The following is a 17,241-nucleotide window of genomic DNA, read 5'->3' as shown; positions in this document are numbered from 1 at the left end:
TTTATACAAATACTTTATCTTGTCTAATACGTATCTGGGGATTTCAAATCTAACATTAGTTTTGCTCTTAAAGCTTGAGACACTTTTAAATGACATTTTCAGTCTATTTTCCGTCAAAATGTACAAGTTTAAAAATGTTATATATAACATCATCAGAATTAAACTAACATAAAACCCATACACGAAAATGGCATCGTAAGGGGCTAGAGGCGCTATGACCTGTTCAGGAATACACAAAGAAACAGTTCGTTATAGGGAGGCATACCCCTAGCGGCTTATTACAACATGGGTTCCTATGCAATTTTAATCCTGATGATGTGCCCTAAATCCTTCAGAAGGTTGTCGCAACATTTAAGTTGCATATAACGTGTATATATAATGTTATTAATATGTTGCGTTTATATGTAACGTTTTAAAACTTGTACATTTAAACAAAAATAGACTGAACATGTCATTAAAAAACTGTAGCATGGAAAAAGAAATGGATGGCAAATTTAAAATCAGTGACCTGGAAATATTTAAGATCTATTAAAAAATATTATGCAACAGAAAACAGAAAAGGAAAAAAAAATGTTGTCTAGTGTTAACGAGATAAGTGCAATACGTCTATTGGTTTCGAAGAATTAGGTGCAGTTTTCTACCTTTATAACAAATTGCTTTTTACCATTATTACCATAAAGTTTTTATGCATTATTGCACAAAGGTTTCGATAACATTTTTGTTTCTGCAAAAAGAGGTTATTATTATTTGTAAGAATTGCTATTTTTTGCAAGTTGTAATTGTTAATTTATCTTTTAATACGTTACCAACTGTATGAATAAATTTACTTGAATATCACGAATAAATAGATTAAGATTACAAATAATAGATTCTGTAATAATTTTTTTAATATATTCTATAAATTACAGGTTTATTTCGTAATATATTTTACTTGTTATATGTTCGGTAGCAAAAACCCTCCAGCACCCAGCGGACACTGCAGATTATTAAAAGATTTGCAGATTATGCAATGTTTTCTCTTATTCTTAAAAATGAACAAACAAATGAGAGAAAATTGCTCAGACTCATTTTTAAAATATTTTCTAATGAAAATGTAAATGCTGAATTAAAAAAAAAATACCGAAAAGAACAATAAATATCTTATTTTACTAGGTTACAAGCCTAACTGAATAGGTATTTATTCCATTTTTTTAGCATCATTGTATAATCTTTAACTTATATTTTAACGACCTAAATTTCTTATGCATAAACTTTAAATATCATACATTTGCGAATTCTGCCAAGTGCGCAAGATTGATATGAATTTTTACAATGATAATTTCTGTTTGACTGAGTTGAGGCTGCAGATTTAGATTTATGAAGCTTCATGTGCTTCAGATTTACTCCGTAAAACCTGCTACCGGAGTTACATGTAATATAAGTTACAAGTAACATTGGTAAAAGGCAACATAAGTTTACCGGTAACATGACTTATAAAAATTTTAATCAATCGGGACAAGATTGCATTCTTGTCGAACCTGTCACTCCTTTTCAAACATAAGTATAACTTCAAATAAATTGGCATTTTGTCAATGTTAAAAAAAATATTTAAATGTCGTTAGTAAAATTATTATTTTCTTCAATATAGACTAGAATGAGAGAAATAAAGTTTTCTTATCTATGTTTTATTTCAACCAAATGAAAACAATAATATAATTTTTTTTCTCAACATCCCTGTGTCCTAATAATGTTAAAAATTTCTCGGAAAAAATTGTTACATAACAATTTATTTGATTGTTATTTAACCATTTTTGAGCAAAATATTCAAGTAACCATAAATAAATTGGTATTAAAACTGTTAAATGTAGGAAAAACCGTTTATTAATTTACCGTTAATTACGGTTAACCAACTGAAATTTTATCACACCAACTAGGCCCATTATTTTAGCTCTTTTAATCAAAAAATTTCAACCAAAGAAGTGATATTCACAATAAGAAAAGAAAAGTTTTAAAATGAGAAATTGGACCACCGTCTGAACTTAATGCTTTTTAGAGTTTCAATTTGAGTAATATGGAATATAATAACAAGAGTTTATTGTGGGTACAAAAGTGATTGGTTAAATGAAATAAGTTCATGTGTTAAAATAACATGTTTGATGAGAATTGATTTTTAACTGCAAAAAATTAGTTGGATGGAATATTTTTAAACTTCAACAATTCCTTTTTTATTTGAATTCAGAGCATACTGGACGCATTTATTGAAACTGTTTTTTTTTTAAAAAGGGAATGCATTGTTGTAAATTTTTGAGGCTGATATTCCAAACAAAGAGTGCACAAAAAACTATTTCTCAAATCATCAATCAGTAAAAAATTTTAAAGTTTAAAAATTGTGCATGCAATTGAAATTATTATACTTCAATCTTAAAATAGTTTGGTTTATTTTGATCGAAATTGTCCTTACTTCATTTTGTCTTTAGTAATTCTTTATTAATGCTTTAAAAATTTAAAAGGTTTCTAAATTTAAAATGTACAACTTTTAGCTTTTATTATTCCTTGAAAAATGCATAAAACCAAGTAGAGAACTATTTTATGAGTTTTCTGAAAACCAATTAAAATAAAACAATGCCAAATAGCAATATTTCAAATAAAATAAAATATCACTTTCAAAATTAAATTGAATATACTACAAATAAAATAAATGTAATATTTCAAATAAAATGAATGTATTTCAAATAAAATAAGTGCAATTTTCCAAATTATATAAATCTAATTTTCCAAATAAAATAAATTTAATATTCCGAATAAAATAAAATTAATATAATTTACACGTACGAAGGCTTAAAACGAGTACAAAATGAAAATATAAATGATTTTAATTTAAACTTTTTGCAATAAATATACTGATCCAAGTCTAAAATGAACCTTAATAATTGGGGTAAACACTTAACAAATTAAGTATGAAAATATAAAGCGAGTTTAACTCATAGTCTTTTATAATAAATATACTGATGCAAGTTGAAAAAAAAAAGCAAAAGCAACAAAAAATTCGTGGTCGCCTTATTATGATCATGATTTGACCCTATTAGTCAAATGCTTTTTCTTTCTAGATTGACTCGGTTAAACGCCACAACATTTCAAATCATGGGTTGCAAAAACTGTCTCAATTGATGGTTGTAGTCGGATTGGTTTTCATATCCTGTCTATGTACGTGTTTCAAGACGTCACAAAATACTTTTCCTTCTTCAGCAGTCATATTTATATTAAAATCACCTCCAAGACAGTAATTGTACGTTAATAATAAAAAGAATGTAAAAATACTTTAAATTATTATTATGTAAATACATTAAAAATGCTAGTGAAGATAAAAATATAAACAGCAGCCATCGCCATAGCAACGCATGCAATGACGACGCATGCACACTGTTTACTATTACTCTTGAAGGCAGTTGAAAAGTGTGTGAACGCCATCAAATCCAAACCAAGACCCATTTTGCCAATGGATAAAAATATATAACCATATACAAAAAGAAATTATTTATTTTTAATAGGTTTTAGAAATACATAGCTGTATATGGTTAGGAAATACATGAAAATACTTTCATGGAAAAAGAGAGCTTTCATAGTTTGAGCATCTTTTTGATTCCTGACATTTTTCAGTTCAGAAAACAAATTTTAAAAGAAATAAGAGCGTGTATTATATTTTGGACCAACTACAGCCAAAATTAAAGTCTCTAAAAGGATGGGAAAAACGAGAGAATCATTAAAGGCCGCTGGATTGTAAATTAGCACCCAGGGTACTCTTAAAGCAAGTAATTTTCAACTTACTTAAGACTGAAGCAGTAAGATATTACACGATTAAAAGCTTCATTCACTTCAAAAATATACAATTTGAATATAATTAGTATATTTTTGAGACGGGTAAAGTTTTTAATCAAGTAATACTTAAGACTGTATTTTTTAATCGATTTTTATGTGCGACATTTTAGATTGAAATCTCTAAAAGAAAAAAAAAACGAGTCATTAAAATTCAGCTGATTGTAAATTAGCACCCAGGATACTCTTAAAGCAAATAATTTTTAAATTATCTAAGACTGAAGAGGTAAGATAATACTTGATTAAAAACTTCATTTGCTTCAAAAATATGCTAATAAGACAAAATTTGTATGTTTTTGAAGAGGAAGTTTTTAATCAAATAATGAAGACTGCATTTTTTAATCGATTTTTACGTGGGACGTTTTCTTCAGCTGCCTCTACAGATCTAATATTCATCTAAATATTGTAATTTTAGGAAACATAAATGTTATTTAAGCGGTTAGCAGAGCATTCTAATACTGTTTCCATGTCAACCTTTTATACTTCAAATTTTCACAGCTGAATTAAGTGGTCTAAATAAGATATATCGATTTTTATTTATTCAAAAAGAAAATGCGAGATATATAGAGATAAGTGTTTTCTTTGTGTTCTTAGATCCTTAATTATAGAAATAAATCTGTTTATTTCTGAAAAATAAATTTTCAATTTTTTTTTTTTTTTTTTTTNCTAGGACAATCATGTTTTTGGTGATGTCGTCATTTGTTGTCACTATATATTCTGGAATAGGGATTTTGATGATGAAGCCAAAGGCAATTACACAGTTCAGCCAGTATTTCGAGTCAGCTGTCACTTCGGGAGGTTGTGTAATAGCAACTGTCAGTCTTATTGTGTTTTCTTCTGGAATTGCAAGAGCAATAGCAGGTGTTAAAATTCAATTACAAAAGACACGAAGAAAGAGTCACATGACAAAGGAAATATATTTGCTACATGATTTTAAAAATCGAATGAGACTGTTGAAATCAGTTGAAAAAATAAAACCGATCTACTTGACGATCTTGGGGATCTGCCCCGTTAAGCAAAGCATGATCTTTTCATCGATTGGTACTATTTTAACGTACTGTGTTTTAGTTTTGCAGCTACAGCCGCAGAATTACAACTAATGCATGATATATCTTAACATTATTGCAACAAATCTGTGAATCTTGGGGATCTGTTCCGTTGAACAAAGCATCTATTGGTACTATTTTAACGTACTGCATTTAAGTTTTACAGCTACAGCCGCAGAATTACAACTAATGCATGATATATCTTAACATTATTGCAACAAATCTGTGAATCTTGGGGATCTGTTCCGTTGAACAAAGCATCTATTGGTACTATTTTAACGTACTGCATTTAAGTTTTACAGCTACAGCCGCAGAATTACAACTAATGCATGATATATCTTAACATTATTGCAACAAATCTGTGAATCTTGGGGATCTGTTCCGTTGAACAAAGCATCTATTGGTACTATTTTAACGTACTGCATTTTAGTTTTGCAGCTACAGCTTCAGAATTACAACTAATGCATGATGTATCTTAACATTATTGCAACAATTCAGTGAATCTTTTCAACACTCTAGAAAAAAACTTACAAATAAAATATCTTTTCGACATTACTAAGTATTAAAATGAATAAAAATGTGGTATTTCAACAATGACATATTTCTGTGACTAGTCAAAAAAGCGATTATTTTTTTCCTTTCCAATAATTACTTGTAGTATTTTAGAACGATATTGCCTGGTTTTGCAGATTTAAGTAAAAGATATTGTATTGCTATTACAATACATTTTTAAATTTCAAAATATTTTTTTTAATCTTATGAACAAAATATTGTGCTATTTTGAAAACTATATATTTGTATGTAAAGCGATACTTGTTTTTTGCCATATTAATAAATCAGTATTCTGCCATTTTCAATTGTTACTTACAAAAGAACATCAATATTGAAAATAATGCCCCTTTCTCTCCAAAAAAAATATTACAGGAAATGATTTGTGTTGTAGTGATGTAGGAAATTTGCATGGGTATAAATTGCTAGACGTTAGCGAACTTAATTTAAATTGAGGATAATTTATAAAAAAAAAATATTTAAAAAACAAGAGAAACTTTAAAAAATACATCATAAGAAATTTTGGTGCATAGTTGCCACCATTTTTTTGTGTTGGTAAATTAAATACATATTTTAAATGGAGAACTGTAGTTACCATGCAAAAATGTATGAAAAATTATGAAAATAGAGAATAATTCAAAGAATTGGTGCGAATATATTACTAAAAATATGCTTGTGCTCATGTTTTCGCAATGAAACCATAAATTTATTTTAATGCGCATGAAAATATGTGTTGTCAGTTAAACGAACAAGAATGAATCAATAAATAAATACAACTAAAAAAACTTTTAAAAAAAAACTAAATAAAAAATGTGACTACATGTACTACCAACATCAAATATGCTGGCAACTATGCACCAAAATTTTTTACAGTATACTCGGGTCTTGAATGTTGAATTTTTGCTTCGTAACTCAATTTCAGCCAGCCGCATTTTTATTTGCCGGTTAATTTTATTAGTTTAAATAGCTTTTATTGACAAAAATGAATTTTATTTCATAATATTTATGATAAATATCAGAAAACATCATGTTTATGTGTTCACAACCTAACTACATCTTTAAATTAAATTACAAAGAAGATTTATTGCTCATTTGACACAGTTTCGTTTTTATGAGGGATAAAAATTTATCTATTAGTTATTTAAAGCTATAAACTTTGTCAATATTATTTTATAATTTTACTAAATTAATACTTGCTTTTGGAAAAAAGTGGTTATGGCAATAGGGTATAAAGCGAAGCTTGTTTGAAGTCTATAGAATAAATAAGCTTCTAGTCTATAGAACAAGCAAAGCTTCTAGTTTGCACATACAAAATCATAGCTCAGATGTTCTTATTCTTTTAATTAAGAGCTATTTGAATAACACTAGGGATAATTTTTTTCCTGCTACATGAGATTTTTTGACAGATCGTTAATACTTTCGTATCGTTGACTTCAAATCTGTAATCGGTTTCTTCCTCACAGCTACATTTTTTAATGACATTTTTAGGTTAGTTTTTGACGAAATGTTCAAGTTTAATAACGTCACATGTAATAGGGTTGTGTGAATATTGAAACAAACTTCTCGGAATGTTAGGGCACATCATCAGTATTAAAATTGCATAGACATCCAGGCTCGGAAACGTCGTCGTAGGTCACTAGGAGCTCTTTCCTATTATGCTCTATTAATTCGTGTGCTTCTGATAAGTTCACAAAAAGGAAGCACTCCAAACCACGTAAGACGGCATTTCTGAGCATGGGCTCCTATGCAATTTTAATCCTGATAAATATTGAAACAAACATAAATCTTGATTATGTGCCCTAACTCCCTTAAAAGTTTGTCGCAATTACATATAACGTTTTTAAACTTTTATAATGTCATAAATATGAAAAAAATTACGAAATCAGTTTTATTCTTTTAAATTTTAGATTCCCTGCATGGGTGCTTAAAATTTAGGGATTTTGGAGATGCCATCCCCCTTTTTAAATTCGGACCTGCATACAACTGTTTACGCATTGTACAAGAACATTTTAAAATGTTTATTTTATTCATTCTATTCTTCATTATATGTATTAAAAATTATTTCAAAATTCAAATAATTTGAAAGATGGTTCTGTAAATACATGAAAAATACGTTTTAGTTATAGCAATATTTTTTTTATCGTTTTGTAATATTTATATTATTATAGCCATTACTTCTGACTATTTGACTTCATAATCGGAATCTTAATGTTCATATTTAATAGAATTAAATTCAAGAAATTTAATGAAGCATTTTAAATTAAATGATTAATATTGCTCTAATTTAAGCGTAAATAAATATAAATTAAACGAATCAAAGAGTATTGAAATTTGGAACAAAGGTATTTTACCGAAACATACCTATATTTTTATTTTTATTTGAGACCGTAAAAAACTGTTTTAACATATTACTATTAACAGGTTTTTGTTTCTATTTGTGAGCAGTTTTAAAAATCTATCATAAATTTACAGGCATTATTTTTTTCGAGGTATGTATATTTTAAATGAAATATTTTTATGTGAAGATTTCCTTTGAAATTTATAAATGGACAAAAATTGCAGCATATTGATAAAATGTTTTGATGAATTATGTTGAGATGTATATAAATCAGTTTAATTTATTTTTGATATTTTGTGTAATACATTTTTATAAATCATATTAACAATTCTCCTGACATCGAAATATAATAATAGATTTCTTTTCACTTCGACGTAGTAAACTATTTTAAAGTTTCAGCATATAATTAAAATATTATACAAAGTATTTTAAAAATTATAATTCATTATAGGGCAAAAGTACTGTAACATTTTAAACTAAGGTCACTTTTCGAAAATAAAAAATTTTAAACGATTTGAACAGTGGCGTAGTGAGGGGTGGGCAAGGGGGGTCATCATGCCCCGGGCGCTACTCACAAAGGGGCGNATGTATATAAATCAGTTTAATTTATTTTTGATATTTTGTGTAATACATTTTTATAAATCATATTAACAATTCTCCTGACATCGAAATATAATAATAGATTTCTTTTCACTTCGACGTAGTAAACTATTTTAAAGTTTCAGCATATAATTAAAATATTATACAAAGTATTTTAAAAATTATAATTCATTATAGGGCAAAAGAACTGTAACATTTTAAACTAAAGTCACTTTTCGAAAATGAAAAATTTTAAACGATTTAAAGACTGTTGATATTACTGTGATACTTTTCGTTTGAAGCTTTTTTTAAAATACAAGGTTCTTTTCTAAAATGAAAAAAAAAAAAAAGCAACAAGAAACAACCGTGAAATAAATTACTTTTCACAATATTAGAAAATATTTATGATAATTCCATATTTATTTAAAAATATTCTCACGTGGTGCATTTTTGACGAAAAAGGTGGTATTAGGAGGGAGACTGACAAACTATTTTTTAATTGCCAACTATTTTTTACAAACTATTCTTTAATTTAATTTTTTTAATTTTTTAATTGTCTGATTAAATAGTTTTGGGGTTGTTAGTGACGGTTAAATTTTTTTCATTAAATAGAAAAAAAAATTTACGATCACCAATCAGGATTCGAAGTATTTTAATTTAGGAGTACGTTATATAATTGTATTTTATTTTTAAGATTAGTGCTGCCATCTATTTACTATTGTACTCTTAAAATAGAATATTGTAATAAAAAAATGAGTAGGCGGAAAAAAACTCTCAAGTTTCCTATTGATTAGTAATATTAAAAATAAGAGAATGAAGCTTTTTATACTAGAAGTCATTGTCGTATTAGCTGAGTGTCTAACGCTGAATCATTTTTTTTTTTTTTTTTTTTTTTTTATTTTTTTTTTTTTTTTTTNTTTTTTTTTTTTTTTTTTTTTGAAATTCTATTGTTGGGCTATACAGAAATTTGTCTCTGAAATATGCAGCATAATAATATACTAATTGAATATATTATGTCATCATAAGCTGTCTTGAAGATAGCTTTTAAGATTTTATTGTTCTCTAATATACACCATGTGATACAATAATTTACTGAAAATCCTTTGAGTATTTAAGAAACTATTATTATCTAAAAATTTTTCATCTGAAAAAATTAAGAATTTAAACTTGAAGATTCAGCTTAATCAAACATAGTTCAATTAATGTGAACATTAAAAAGTTATTTAAAAACATTGAAAACATATTTAAAATGTTAAATTTAATACATTGATTGTTCCGATTGATATTCATATTAGTATTGTTCTATTTCGGAATTACTATTCAAACTTACCTGAAAACGATAATCTTCTTAACGAAAACGCATAAGAGGCCTAGATTTAAAATTTTAAATCACTCCGAAATTTTAAGATGCTGTATAAATTTTAATATTAATAAAAAATAAATATTACAGGGAGGGAAAAAATAACAAATTAATAAAACGAGAACATTTGTTATTCTACATATTAAATATGAATTAGTTATTTCTATATATAAATGGGAATAAGAAATTTAATTATTTTGAACTGAGTTTTAAATATTTCCCGGTTCAAAATAGCATTCCTGTTCATTTTTACTAATATTTTCTATACAGGGGATTCTTTTGCATTCATTGCCAGAAATCTTAAATGAGACTTTTATTAAGAGATGGCAGCACTTGCAGCATATTGAAAAAGAAGGTTTATGTTTTTTTCCCCTTCTTTCTAATAAGCAAATAAAAATGAGTAAGTAGTTTTTTTTTTTTTTATAGTACAAGTGAAGATAGTTCAAAAATTGTCAAAATATAGATATCATTTAATAAATGAATTAATAACATAAAAATTTAAAAATTAAATTAAATTAAATTAAATTAAATTAAATTAAATTAAATTAAATTGAAATAAAAGTTACATTGAAATAAAATAAAATAACAAAATAAAATAAAATAAAATAAATATAAAATTAAAAATAAAATAAAAACAAAATAAAGTTCCATCGTGTGGCAAAATATTACGTAACCTTCATTTAGTAAGCAATAAAGAGACATATATAATAGTTCCTATTAGTTAGCAAAGCATTTTACATTTTTATGTCATCGAATAGCGATCTAGACAAGTTGTTCCCGACTATTTTTTTTTTTTTTTACGTGAAATTGAATGAGACAGTATTTTCGATTACTTATAAATTAAAATTTATAATGATTTTAAGTACACGTGATACAAATGTCTGACTGGGGTACCTATTTACAAACCTCTTAAAAATATAGAATGATCCCAATCTATATTTTTAAGAGTGAATCCAATGAGACGACGGGAATAAAATTTCAAAGGTATAGGTAAAATAATATATATATATAATGATTAATGATATTATAGATATAGATATAATGATATGCAATGATATATAATGATTGGATTTTGGTCAAAGCCCAATTTTTAGTGCAATTTTTGTAGCATGTTTAAAAAATAATCAGCAATTGAGAAGATGTACAATACAATTTTAATATTGATAAATTGATACGATATAAAAAAATAATATGCTGTGATATTCAAAGATAAAAAAAAAATAATCTGCAAATAACAAAAATAAAAAAAATCGTCAAGTTGGGATAACAAAAATAAAAACATGACAAGCTGGGATAACAAACATAAAAAAAGTAATGATAACTGTGATACAACAAAAAAGGCTGTTATTTGGAAGTTCTTTTATCATAAGCAGCACTTTTTATTTTTTTTTTTTTTTTTTTTTTTCTTTTAGTGCTGTGCTGCGCACTCAAAAATCGTAATGCACCCTCTATTCCAATTATGAAAACAGCATAAAATGTGTACATAAAGAAAACCCATATTTTTTTTTACCATAAAAAGCTCTAAGTGTTTTTTTTCTTCTTAAATCTCTGATTCATTTTTTAATAACTCTTTAAGTGTTTGCTGCAAAAGTTGCTTCAACGCTGCACTGTTCGTCTAAGTTAAATATTGCTTATAAAGTTTACTGATTTGTTTTAAATTTTTAAATTATTTACGCAGAATCACTTTTACCCATGAAATACACAAAATAATTACACTTGCAAATTTTTGCTTTTATAGCCTGAACAGATTTCTAAAATTCGACTTCCCTCAACTGCTTTATACAAGAGTCATATAAGATCTATCATGACATATGCATCAGGCATTGATTTTACGTACTACGGATTTTTACTGACTTGCTACTTTTGAGAGAAACATTTTGCGAAAAATACTTCGTGGGGTTCAGATAAACAGTTAACGGAGAAGAAGAAATAGTATAGTTTTACAAGCTTTTCAAGAAATCTGATATTGTAGAATTAATCAAAATCCAACGAATTAACTGGGCTAGCCATCAGGCAAGGATGCATGAAAATCGATGCAGTGAGAAAGTATTTTTGGCAAAGTAATGGGAAAAAGACTTCGATCAGGACCCCCTAAAACGGATCGACTGTGGTATCAACCCCTAAATTAGTCCCTGGAATGACCTAAATATTCTGATTAGGTTTAAGAACTGGAGAGTAGTCGCAAAATGTAGAGATTATTGAAGAAAACTTCTGGAGAACGGCTGTCAAGTTACTAAAGAGGAAATTATTTATCCATTTTGAAATCTAGAAATTCAAACTATGTTTTAAATTATTTTATTATTTTTTTAGACGAGAGAATTTGGATATAGCACTCTTAGCAAGCACACTTAGAGCAGGCATTGAGCTTACACAAATGATTCTGAAAGGGGGCACTAGTTAACATTTACAAAAAAAATTTAAATAAGATAAATTTTTTTAAATTTTATTTATTTGTTTTTTTACAATAGGTCTATCCTAGAAATTTGAGAAAGAGATAGGATTGTGTCTTAGAAGTAGTATTCACACAGCTAATGTGTCCAACAGATTCTTTACCGACAGCTTACTTAGCCAACTGCTCCTTTCACTGATAGCTCATTTTGCAAACAAATTATTTTAAAACTGGCCTTTTTCGATATTTTCGAAATGATTTCAATGTTTTTAGTTAATATAATAATAATAAGGAATAGTGTAAAAAATTACATCTCGCCCTAGGTGGAATTGCACCTATTACCCTTCTTCTAGATCAGCATCACACTGCTGCATCGTTGATAGCAATGATTCTTATTTTTATTAATTTTTAATACTTCACTCATATTAACCCCTTGACATACGAAGACGTCTGGGAGAGTCATTTGTTTCTTAGAGATGCCAACTTGCTCCGGACAGCAAAGAAAATATTTTAAAGTGGTAGTTTATCAATTGTGATTCTTGGTTTAATAAATTCAATTTAGTAGATTTGTATCCACCACTACTTCTAATTAATTCGTAGGCTTATATAATTCACCACTTTTTAGTAGTTATGTCATGCTGTACCTTTTAAAAAGCAAGCAAAAATAGTCAAATATTTGCAAAATTTAGTTTGTAGTTATTTACTGTTTTTTTAATTATTTTGGCGTGAAATAAATAGTATTTCTAGACACATTACTTTTGTGTTTGATGATATGTCAAGGAGTTAAAGAGTTTTTTAATATTACGTAAGGAAAAAGCTGTTCTGTGGTGAGAGCTGCGATTTTTGTTCGATTTTATTTCAACCAATATGCTGTAAAGTAGAATTTATGACCATCAACAATATTTTGAAGATGAAGGATTTCCTTAGGGCTGTTTTTCAAAGACTTCGTTGGCACATGAAATAAAAACCTTTTAAAGAATAACATGCTGAATTCGAAAAACATTTGAAAAACTATCGTGAGATTCTAACAATTATTTATGACAATTAGCTCTCTATGATAATTCTGAAAATGGCGCAAAATGCCGACGTGTAGAAAAGTCACTATGCTGGGAAAATGGAAAGCGCTTTTAATAGAATTTTTTAATACTTTAAAAGTTACTCGAACGCTTCATTGGGCTCATAAAGATAAGCAAAATTTGCGAATTACACAGATGAAGAATTTTATTTTGCTACATGAAACTTTTTAACAGATTTTGGATACTTTCGTATAACTCTGCAATCAGTCTCGTTCTCCAAGCTACAGATTGATTTTTTTTAAAATTAAATTCATACACGTTTTTTTTTCTTCCATTTTTAATTGCTTTTTTTGTCATTGAAATGTAGAAGTTCAAAAACGTTGCATATAACGTAGCTTACGTAAATGTTACGACAAACTTCTATGGGTGTTAGGGCATATCCCCAGAATTAAAACACACGGGAACCCATGCCCCTAGAAGCATACGCTGTATGATGCTTTAATGATCATTTGAATCTCTCTGTTAAAGATATAGCATAAACCAAAGAATTCAATAAAAATTCGATGGAAAGGGTAAAATTGTTTTTATTTTTTATTTTTCTATTTTTTATTATTATGCTGCTTACTCTTAAACTTTTAGAGTTCAAACAAAAAAATTAAAAACCCCTTTCTATTTATTTTTCTTTAAAATTTTGTTTAAACAATTCTAAGTTAAAAAATCAATAAACAAAGCCCTTAAAAGCATGGTGCTGTGGGCCTATTTTCAGAAATTTACAGCTCTGGACCTGAATTTTTTTGAGATAAGAAAACAATAATAATTATAATAATAATAAAGGAATAAATAAAATAAATAATAACAATTTAAAAAAAACGCACCATACTTCAGCTGTAAACTCAATTTACTTTTGCAAATGACAATAACTTTTCAGAATAACATTTTTAGATGATATTTATGTCCAAAAAACACATATCTCGTGATGCGAATTCCTTAAGTAAATCTTCAAACTACACTTTGCAATGTTAAACATGTAACCATATTTTCGTAAGAGAATACGAGTCATGGATAAAAATGTTAGAAAAATGAAAGCTTTTTTTTGAAATATATAGGAAATTTTTGCAAAATGAAATATATAGAATTTTTTTATCCAAAATTTTTTTTTCGTGGTGAAAATTTCTAAAATTAATATCTTAACTTCCCCGGTTAATTTCAAAAGTGCAGTCATATTTTCATAAGCAAATTCAAAACTTTGCTGCCAAAATTAGTAAAATATCCCAGCACAAAACTATATGGCAATTTTTTGTATAATAACAATTCCAGAAGCACTTATATTATTTCTAGAAGTTATATTAAAGTTCTAAAACTGTTCTTTGCTGACAATACTGGTTAAATAGCTCAGTTCCAAACTATATGGCAAATTTTTACGTAATAATATTTCTAGAAGCTATTATATTATTTCTAGATGTTATTAACTTTCTAAAACTGTCCCTAGTTGCCAATTTTGGTTAAATAGCTCAGCTCCAAACTACATAGCAAATTTTTACGTAATTACACTTCTGTAAGCTCTTATATTATTTCTAGAAGTTATTAACGTCCTAAAAGAAATTATAAAACTGTCATTTGTAATGTTAAACAAGAGTGTCTAAATTTTTATTACTAAATGCCAATTCCTGCTGTCAATGAAAAATAATATTAAAACTCAGTATTGAATTATCTTTCAGCCAATTTAAAGAATTACATTCTTAGAAATTATTTATGTCAAACAGTTCTAACAGTCTTATGCTTAAACTGCTATTGAGTATTTCGCACTATTTGGCATTATTTCTTTACATAAATGAAATTAAGTTGTGTCTGTCTATGATAGTAAAAATCAAAGCACACCTTAATAGTATGATGTAAATTTTTGCAGAATGCCATTCTTAGAAATTATGTCCATTATACCAAAATAATAATAAAAATAAGAATAAGTTTTTAAAAAAGCAATTTTTTACTTTGTTCTTTGTCAAATGTGATGAAATCATATTTGCATACAAAAGATCCACTTCATAGTCACTAATACTAAAAAAAAATAATCATATTCAGCTCCATTGAATTTGGTATTATTTTATATAATTCTATTCAATAAATATAAAGTAATTACGATAACAATAATATTAAATTTTTTAATAAACAAGAAATAGAATGAAAAGAAGGCTACACTGTGAAAAAATTCCGAATCAAATTACGGTAAAAAATACAGGTGAATTACATTTTTCCTTAAAATCCATTTTTACGGGAACATTACTGAATTAAAAATCAGCTATACCATAACTTCTACAGTAATGAGTATCATAAAATAACTGAATCACTCTAATTAAATAAATATTGCTTTAAAAGTTACTGCATAATATTTTATGTTAAAAATTGATTTTACAGTAAAATTGATTTTAAAGATGATGCAACCAAAATACTGGTCCTTGATATTCTAGTTTGATCCAAAATTTTTCACAGTGTATCTGCTGGAAATAAACGAAGCTGAAAACTATGTTATTATCATAAATAAAGAGGAATGAATATTTTATTATATTGTTTTCTTGCTATTATAAAGCAAAACACTGAAAAAAATTATATTTGCTGTAAATAAATACTGTTTAATAAAAGAAAAAAATGAAATTGAATGAAAGTAATTTAGAAAATTCCATTTCGCAGAAATATTTTATTTACAGAGTTTTAATGAGCACTTAGTAATGCATAAAACGATGTAAATAATAACCATTCTGTTGAAAACTGTTGTTTCAATTAATAAGTAGTCATTGTGAAGTACTAAAATTATAATAAACTTTTTCAAAGGAGTGTATACAGTGAGCAAACAAAAAGAATAACACAAAAATAGCATTTGATCTAATTATCAGATTTATCGTACGAATATGCAAGAATGATTAATTATTCCAGAGTGAGATCTTAAATAATTACATATAATTATTACATTAATAAATAATTTACATTAATAATTATTCTAAATAATTGCTCCGATAAAAACGTATGCTAAAAACTAAAAGAGTAGGAAAAAATTTATAGTGCTTCTAGCTCAATGGGAACACCAAAAAGTTCGGTACTTTTTATCGAACTGCTTTGGTAATGATTTTGGTAAAATGAACAATAAAATATGGTTTTATAAGTGATAAAAAGTGGTAAATGTGCTAAAATTTGGTAATTTTATCATAATACTTTAGATCATGGCATAAAAATCGTTTAAATTTACTTTTTGGTTTTGTATTACATGGGTGGCAATACGAACTATAATCTATAAAACGAGAATTTCCGGTAAACTGTTACCATATGAACGGAAAAATTACCAAATAAATGGTTTAAGTACCTAATATTTTGGTTTTTATAACCAGAATTGAAGGTTTTTTTTTACGAGAAATTTCTAAACCATAGTGTACTGATAAAAAAATTAAAAAAATTCCCGAGTAGTGCCGTCAATAATTTAATTTTCAAAATTAGAGACAAAAGCTTACTTTCTCTGATCAACGTTCCTTTATGTTGACGGATTCAGCTTTTTCACCCTTAAAATATGGCGTAGCTAATCATATTTTTAATTTTTTGTTATTTAATTTAGAAACTATTGAATAATACTCGTATGTCATTTACTGTTCAGTTTTTTGTTTTTTTTTCTTAAATATATATATGAATGTATATAGGGGAGTGTCGGGTACCCCCGCCCACTGTCAATTTCATGTGCATAGAATATTTTTTCAAGTCAATGGGCCATCGGACATTAATTGTTATATTAAAAAAAGATTGTTTTCAAAGTTTCAAGTATTTATGCAGCTGGTAACATGGTAAACAATAGTTTTGAAAATATGTTGAATACAGTAGTCATGAAATTAAGAAAAATTGGTTGAATGTTTCGATTAAACTTTATTTTAATACTAAAAGAATAATTTTTTCTATACATACAGTATTAAAGTATGTTGTCTTAAGTTTAATTTGCACAAAGAAAGAAGTTTATATGTGCAAAATTGTTCGAGTAAGTACAAATTTACAAAAAAATTGGATTTCAGGTAGCCCCTCTCACATGAATGTCGGGTATCACCGCTCAATTTTATTTCGCTCTAAGAGTGTCGATAAAT

The sequence above is a fragment of the Parasteatoda tepidariorum genome, chromosome 7 (assembly GCF_043381705.1).
Source record: "Parasteatoda tepidariorum isolate YZ-2023 chromosome 7, CAS_Ptep_4.0, whole genome shotgun sequence".
NCBI lineage: Eukaryota > Metazoa > Arthropoda > Arachnida > Araneae > Theridiidae > Parasteatoda > Parasteatoda tepidariorum.
The sequence above is the reverse complement of the archived record's forward strand: the minus strand, read 5'-3'. Positions refer to the sequence as shown.